Source organism: Onychomys torridus, chromosome 16 (genome assembly GCF_903995425.1).
Source record: "Onychomys torridus chromosome 16, mOncTor1.1, whole genome shotgun sequence".
NCBI lineage: Eukaryota > Metazoa > Chordata > Mammalia > Rodentia > Cricetidae > Onychomys > Onychomys torridus.
Genome location: NC_050458.1, coordinates 12590454 through 12598151, shown reverse-complemented (window position 1 = coordinate 12598151; position 7698 = coordinate 12590454). Strand labels below are relative to the sequence as shown.

The following is a 7698-nucleotide window of genomic DNA, read 5'->3' as shown; positions in this document are numbered from 1 at the left end:
CATTAACTGGCACAAAAATCCCATCATTGACTATATCAAGATATGATAGGTAGTGTATTCAACAAATACTAGTTACTTGAAATAATAAATACACAATCAATGTTTTTTTCTTTTTGCTTTAAAGTATTAAATTCTAGGTTTACTTGTGTCACTATATATAGCTATCCTTCCAAATTTATCACTCAATTATAAGAAGTTAATGTTAATCTTTAAAAACAGAAAAAATGTATTCCCCTACTCAGTAATATAGTAAACTCAGCAAATTAATTACTAAAAAAACTGAATATTTTAAATGTTTCCACAGCCATGATTTAAGCTGTATTTTTTCTCTGTTTTCAAACAAATTAAAAAAAATACTTAAAATGGAATACATAGTTCTTTAGAAATTCTTTAAAATGTCAGTATATTCACTGTACCGAGGCATTATGAAAATTCTCTTAATACTTGGTGTTACATTTGTCTATGTATGAATGTTATAATAGGACTGAGTTGATCACAAAACTTAGGGCTTTACGCTTTATTAACTGTTTACAAGAGAAACGATTTATTAGTAAAGGCAAATGACAAATGTCAAATATACTTACATAGAAATTTTATCTTGAAAAATTCTTTCAGGACACTTACTTTTTATAGCTTCTTACTCTACAATATCCCCTTTAAGCCATCAGAACTATGGTTGAAAGAATCTGAGTAATTTTCCAACATCATGGGTTCCTTAAGAATGAACGTAAGTCTTATCCTTAATATGATGATTCTTTAGCCAGTTGTTGATAGTGGTCACATTTATTTCTTATTTTTATCTCAATTGCTTGGAAATGACTATATACATCTAAAAATTATGTACATGAATATACTAGCTTATTGAGGAATCATGCATCCATATGCTTTCAAATTAATGTAAATAAAAATTTGATTGGTAAATAAAAAAGAAGTAACAGAAAATCTGGAAAATTATAAACTGTAAAAAATGACCTTGAATAAACAAGCTTCAACTTGCTTTTAATATTATTATTTTTAAAGATAATTAATTCTAAAATAAATAATGGAAATATAACCATGTTTGATTTATACTTTTATTTCTGGATTTCCTATTTTACAGCATTACTTTAAGAATTTTTATTGTCATGGAATTAAACTTTGTCATTGCACTTCACTTCCAAATAAAATAAGGAGAAAAATATTTTATCTTTAGCAATAAAACACACATAATATTCTTAGACTAGAACTCAAACATAAATATTTGTTTGCTTTATGGATGATATTGAAGCAGACAATGAACCATAATGTAATTTATATCTTTTGAATTGAATGCTATGTTGGACCACGTACAGATGTAATCTTATTTGTTCAAGATAACAGCTATAACTATTGAAATAACTCAATTTGAGAGAGTAACTTTCACTCACTGAAAGTGATATAATTTCCCAGAGAGTCCTGAAGATAGTCACTCAACAAAACCACCTGTGGAGTTATTGCTCAAGATGTTTGTGTCATCCTTCATTTAACTCCCTTTATGTAAATTCTAGGGAGAATTTTTCAAAAGCCGAATACAAAGGCATAACCAAATCAAGTTCCCAAGAAATTTAATAAGACACTAGCCTAAGTCGTGATCAACACTAAGATGTCTTCAAGGATGCCATCAGCCGGCCCCCTCAGCAGGAGCAGATCAGGACTAGGAGGGGGGTTGTTACCCAGCTGCATGGTAATCTCACAGCTGAGGCTCAGCACAGATGAGTCTGTGTCAACAAGCAGTCTAAAATATTAAAGTCATACATTGCTTTAGAGAGATTTGCAACTTTACTTAAGTCTGAAAACCATTGATTAAATCGCCATATCTCAGAATTATGTTCTTTAGATGAAGTGGGGAAATGCTCTGCACATTACAAATGATTGTTGGTATAAGTTGCTAAACTTGAAGGGCAGTCAACTATGGAATCTTTTCAGCTAAAATAACGATGCCTTTCTAGATGCATTCAAATCCTAGAGATGTAGAAGTCCTTACAGAGCTTGAAGCATGCCTCCCTTCCTTGTTTTCCCTGGGAGTTCAGGAATCCACAGAAATAAATTATAGTGAGTGTGAAGTAAACTGCTGTAACTTACTTTATACAAATACACAAACAAGGAAAGTCCCAATCACTCCCAAATTGGCATTGTATAATGAAAAAAAAGTTTTCTTTTATAATACTACTTACACCATCAGTCTTGGATTTTCATTTAAGATAATTAGCCATTATATTAAGTTAGATGTCTGAGGAAATCTTTGCCTGCCAATTATGTGCATGGTCTACTCTTTCAAAACTTGCAAAACAAAAAACTTGTAACACATTATTTGTACTGTGGCCATCTAGCCACTGCCATTCTTTCAGAGAATCATAGTTGTCAAAATCATCTAGCTATGATTCCTTCTCCAAGGAGCAATATCCAGAGAATAAGAATAAGGTTAAAAAGAAATCACTGTTTTGAGAAATGGAAATTCTCTTAGTTTATCAATACATATTTTTACTTATGTATAAGATATTCTACTGTCAAATAAACACAATTAACAGATAATGAAATATTTTTTCACAAACAAATATTTGCCTTCAGAGTGACAGATGATAGATGCTTTCTGAAAAGCACTTTTTGCACACAAGCAGTAAGGAAATCTTCTGAGGGAAGTGCTGCTATATTTAAACAGGGAAAATGATATACAGATTCTTTGCAAGATGATTGAGAATATTCTAATAAAAAAGCTTACTATGTGTATAGAAAGGGTCATAACCGGCAGAAAAATGTCAGCAAAATTGTCTTCATGTGGAGACTTTTTCAGAGCGACGATGGGGAATAGGAGAGACTGGTTTTCACAAAGTTACCAAATGGGCAGATCATTTAACACATTCTGTGAACTGGCAACACACAATTTCAGACCAAAGGAAGGCTTTGCCATCCTTCTGAGGCTCAAACCAGTTTTTGTCAAATTCCCATGGTCCAAGACATTGTCATGGGATTAGCAGTGTAAGCACTACCCATGTGCTTAGGACTTCATCTGCACTTTGCACAATGGAAGAACAAAACTAATGCCTAGCTCAAACACATAAAACTTTTCCTTTGACCCTTGCTCTGATATCTCACCAAAAATAAAGGGAAATATATATGGATAGTATGTGTTTACGTAAGGGACACAAAAGCATAAATAGTTTCATATGTATAACTTTATTTGTATTACTAACTGTGGAAGGACATATGTAGCTTCTACACATATACTTGTACTTACACACTCAACATATATAGGTACATAACCAGAAAGAACTTTTGGAAGTACATTGATCTAGTGTGAGGAAACAAGCAGATACCTTCAAGTTAGAGGATTATATCTTTGGACCACCATGTTGATTTTGCCTTCTTTGCATATCCATGATAACATTTTTGTTCAGAAAACACAGGAGATGACGGGAGGGTCAGAATGTTTACATACTCTTCAAAATGGAGTAATGATCAGATTGGACCAGCATGACCCTTTTTCTGCATGCTTATTGCTATGCTACTCTTAAAACTGCAGTTTCTCTGAGCAATTGAAAGAAATTATATCCCCAACTAGCAGTGAAAGCTTACACAGTGAATGACAAAATAGCAGACTCAAAAGTAATTGCATGGAGGTTATTATTCTCTTCATGCTTTTATTGTGCTAAAACCTGCATGTCACCATACTGATTTTAAAAATGTTCATTTTTGAAAGAATATCGATATTATAATCTAGGGTACTAAATAAATATATGAAAATGAAGGCATTCATTTAAAGGCAAAAAAATCACTATAATTATATTTTATGGTGGAAAAAAATCTCTGATTAGTAATTTTTTTTACAATACTATTCCTTTACAAAAGTGAGAAAAGATGGTTTTATATAAAAATTTAAATACCTAGTAATTAAGTTATTAAAAGTAATAACTCTATGTAGAAAAAGAAAAAGCCTTGGAACAAATTTTTTTTGTATAACATTTCTTCTGTTAAATAAAAAATAGAGAATTACACTTAGAATTTTAGGATACTAAATTGGTTAAAGTTAACTCAGTTTCTTTGAAAAAGTTTATTAAATGTGTTTGTTACCTGAAGTCATTCAAAGCTGCAACACCTGTATTCAATGAACAACTGCTTTGAACTTCATTTATCCCCTCAATCATGAAATAATATTTTCTATGTCATTAAAATCATCTATTTGTACATCATATTTAAGCCTCTTCAGGAAAAGCACATTTTTTTTTATCTCTACTATCAACTTTTTTTCATCTGGAAAGATAGTCATGTAATAAATTTTTATTTGAATAATCTGAGTAAATCATACATTCAAAATAATTTTTAAGAATCCAATTTACTGGATGTTTAATACAAAATGATAAGACATGAAACCATATACATACAAACAGCAAAATGGACTCAACAACTTGTGTTTACATACTTGTACATGCACATACACACACACACACACACACACACACACACACACACACACATCTATATACACATGAATGTCAATGAAAGAGGGAGGAGGAAAGGGAATGAAAGAAGGGATGTCATTTCATTTTAATTATAAATGTATTGAAATGAACAAAAAAGAAGCATGGGTAGACTACATTTTTATGTTATGGTGTGGCATTAAAATGAAAAGACATTAATGGCATATGGTTTAGTACAGTATGGCAATTAATCATGATGCTTTGGAAATATATAATAAAGACACTCAAAATGAGAAACAAATGCTTCAAAAATGTATTTTTAATGTTGACATGCCTTAGTGTAAGTAATTCTGTACATTTTACTTCAAATATGTAACAAGTATCAATATTTTATTGACTTGAGTAAAAGACCAAAATTATTAAAATTTATTTGATTTGTAATCTTCCTATTGTTTCATAGCTTTCTGCTCTTAACCTTTTGAGCATGTTCTGTCCATCTAGATTATCTCTATGTATAATGTTTTGATACAAGTCTCTGCATCTTCTTCTATCCAGTTTCTGCACAAGGTCCCAATCTATGAGTATAAAAGAATATCATTAAGAATTATTTCATTGGTATTTTCATTTATTTTGCCAGTCATGTTTACCCTGGGTTATCCAGTCTCTATTTTTTGGCCATCCAGGCAGTGTAGGGCATGGCTTCCTCTCAGTAGCATGGACCTCAGGTTAAACCAAACATTATTTGGTCACCCCCACAAGTTATGTACCACTGTTGCCCCAGAATTTCATGCAGGTAGGACAAATTGTAGGTGGGGGGTTTTGTGGCTGGGTTAACGTTCAGCTTTCTCTATCAGTTGCCTACAGAATATTTTCTCAAGCAAGAGACTAGAACATAGAGGTGAAGGCTCCATGCAGGCACTAGCTTTATGGATGTTCTCCTCAGCAATTGTATCCTGTTGCCAATTTTCAGAAAGAAGTTTTTGTCCTAGAATCAGGATGGGTTGTTTAGAGATCTCCCATTGGTTAAATCTCAACCAACTGTAACCCATTCCCACCACTGGAAGTCTTGCCTGGCTCTAAAAGATTACCAGACAAAAGTGGTGGTACAGACTTGTAATCTCAGCTGCTTTTGTAGCCATAGAGTGAGAATTGCAATTTCAAGACCTGAATGCATTGCCCTTGGAGTGAGCGTGAGAAATTTCACAAAATCTTGTCTCAAAATAAACAGTTTTAACATGGCTGAAGATATAACTGCATGGTCAAACCTTTGCCTAGCGTTATTGGCAGTCTAAGTTCAACACAAAGTATGAAAAAATAATGTATAAAAAGTAAAAATATTATAAACTCAAATAAACTTTAATACTGTACTCTAATTGCATATTACTATATATGCTGTAGGGAAATCTCACATTTTTCTTAGGTGGCAGAAAGACATGCAGGCCTGTGACCTGTCTGCCCCCATCACTTGCTGAATTCCTCAGCCTCAAGGAAATAATATTAAAAGTTGAGCTCTTTGGAACATAATTAGTCCACAAGGGCAAAGCCTTGAGGATTGAGTTCAGCTTCTACAAAGATGATAGAACAGAGAGCAAGAAACATTTTTAATGTCCCAACATGTTCATAATTTCCTAAAGCAAAGACAGCACAATTAATTTTCATGTTTTTAACCTAGCTACCTGGCCCAGTTTTTATTTTGGTTAACTTGTATTTTTTAAGTAGCATCCTTCTTAATAACTGCTATGAAGCAAAGAAGATATTTCATTGTATATTGATTTACATGACTAATATTTAATAAATACTTTCTAGTAAGGAATCCAAAATAAACAGTAGAAATAGTTTGCTATCAAGGAATTTGTGGTTTATTTAAGGAAACAGTTAAATTAACAAATTACTAAATGTGGTTTGATTTGCTTATTTCATATATGTGTAGACACATGTATGCAATTTAAGAGTTTAGTAATAGTTAAGATTTATTATCTTTTTAACAGAGACCAAAGACAGAAGAATGTAGACAGCAGTTAAGAGAATGTAAATCAGAAGAAATCGGGCTAGATCAGGGTGCAAGCTCGTGGGAGCAGAGCGCCTCGGCCGTTGTCGCCTTCGCCTTCCCCTCCCCACACTCCAGACAGCGGGGTGACTAGGCTGTCGGCCCTGGAGCCGAGACTTGTGTGTCTTATTTAGTTCTCAGGAACTCCTGGCCAACATGTAGAGGAGAAAAACTTGGAGGGCAGAGAGCATTGCTCTCAGTCAAAATCTCCAACGGGAACTCCTGCTCACGTAAAATCAGAGAGCAGGTCAGGATCTCGAAGTCCATCAAGAGTTTCCAAACATTCTGAATCCCATTCTCGATCAAGATCAAAATCCAGGTCAAGATCAAGGAGCCATTCTCCTAGACGCTACACTTGGTCCCCGTCCTACTCTCATAGAAGACGATCTCAAAGTAGATCCTATACGCCAGAGTATCCTCGACGAAGAAGCCGGAGTCACTCTCCAATGTCTAATCGCAGAAGACATACAGGCAGCAGGGCAAATCCAGATTCCAACACTTGCCTGGGTGTCTTTGGCCTCAGTTTGTACACAACAGAGAGAGATCTTCGTGAAGTATTCTCTCGATATGGATGGACCATTGAGTGGTGTCAAAATAGTTTATGATGAGCGAACCGGAAGGTCACATGGATTTGCTTTTGTGTATTTTGAGAGGATAGATGACTCTAAGGAGGCTATAGAAAGGGCAAATGGGAGGGAGCTGGATGGTAGAAGAATTCATGTGGATTATTCTATTACCATGAGAGCACACACGCCTACACCAGGCATTTACATGGGCAGACTGACTCATAGTGGTGGTGGAGGTGGAGGTGGTAGACGGCAGGATTTTTACTATGATAGAGGCTATGACAGATATGGAGATTATGATTACCGGTACAGAAGAAGGTCACCTTCTCCTTATTACAGTCGATACAGGTCATGCTCAAGATCTCGTTCCTAGAGCCCAAGACGTTATTAACAATGGAGTGGTTGTGGCCAATGACTTCCCCGTCCCCACACACACACTTTGATTCTGGATGTCCAAGCGTCTAATGCTTTTTAGTCCTAAAAACAAAACAAAAGCCTGATTTATTTCATCTAAAGTGTGGCCAGTTGTGTTGCTGTTTCCACCTTTGTTATACTCTTAAAGGTGTGATTGTCATTTAAGTCCTTGAACATCTGAGTAAAAAGGAGCACAGTGTTAGACTTTGTGGTTCTTCTTTGCCTTTACAATGAGGAA

The 7698-nt window shown here is 34.4% G+C and overlaps 1 pseudogene; it reads left to right on the top strand.

The window, feature by feature from the left end:
* Nucleotides 1-706: 706 nt before the first annotated feature.
* On the top strand, nt 707-7437 carry LOC118597080 (annotated as a pseudogene).
* Nucleotides 7438-7698: the final 261 nt, after the last annotated feature.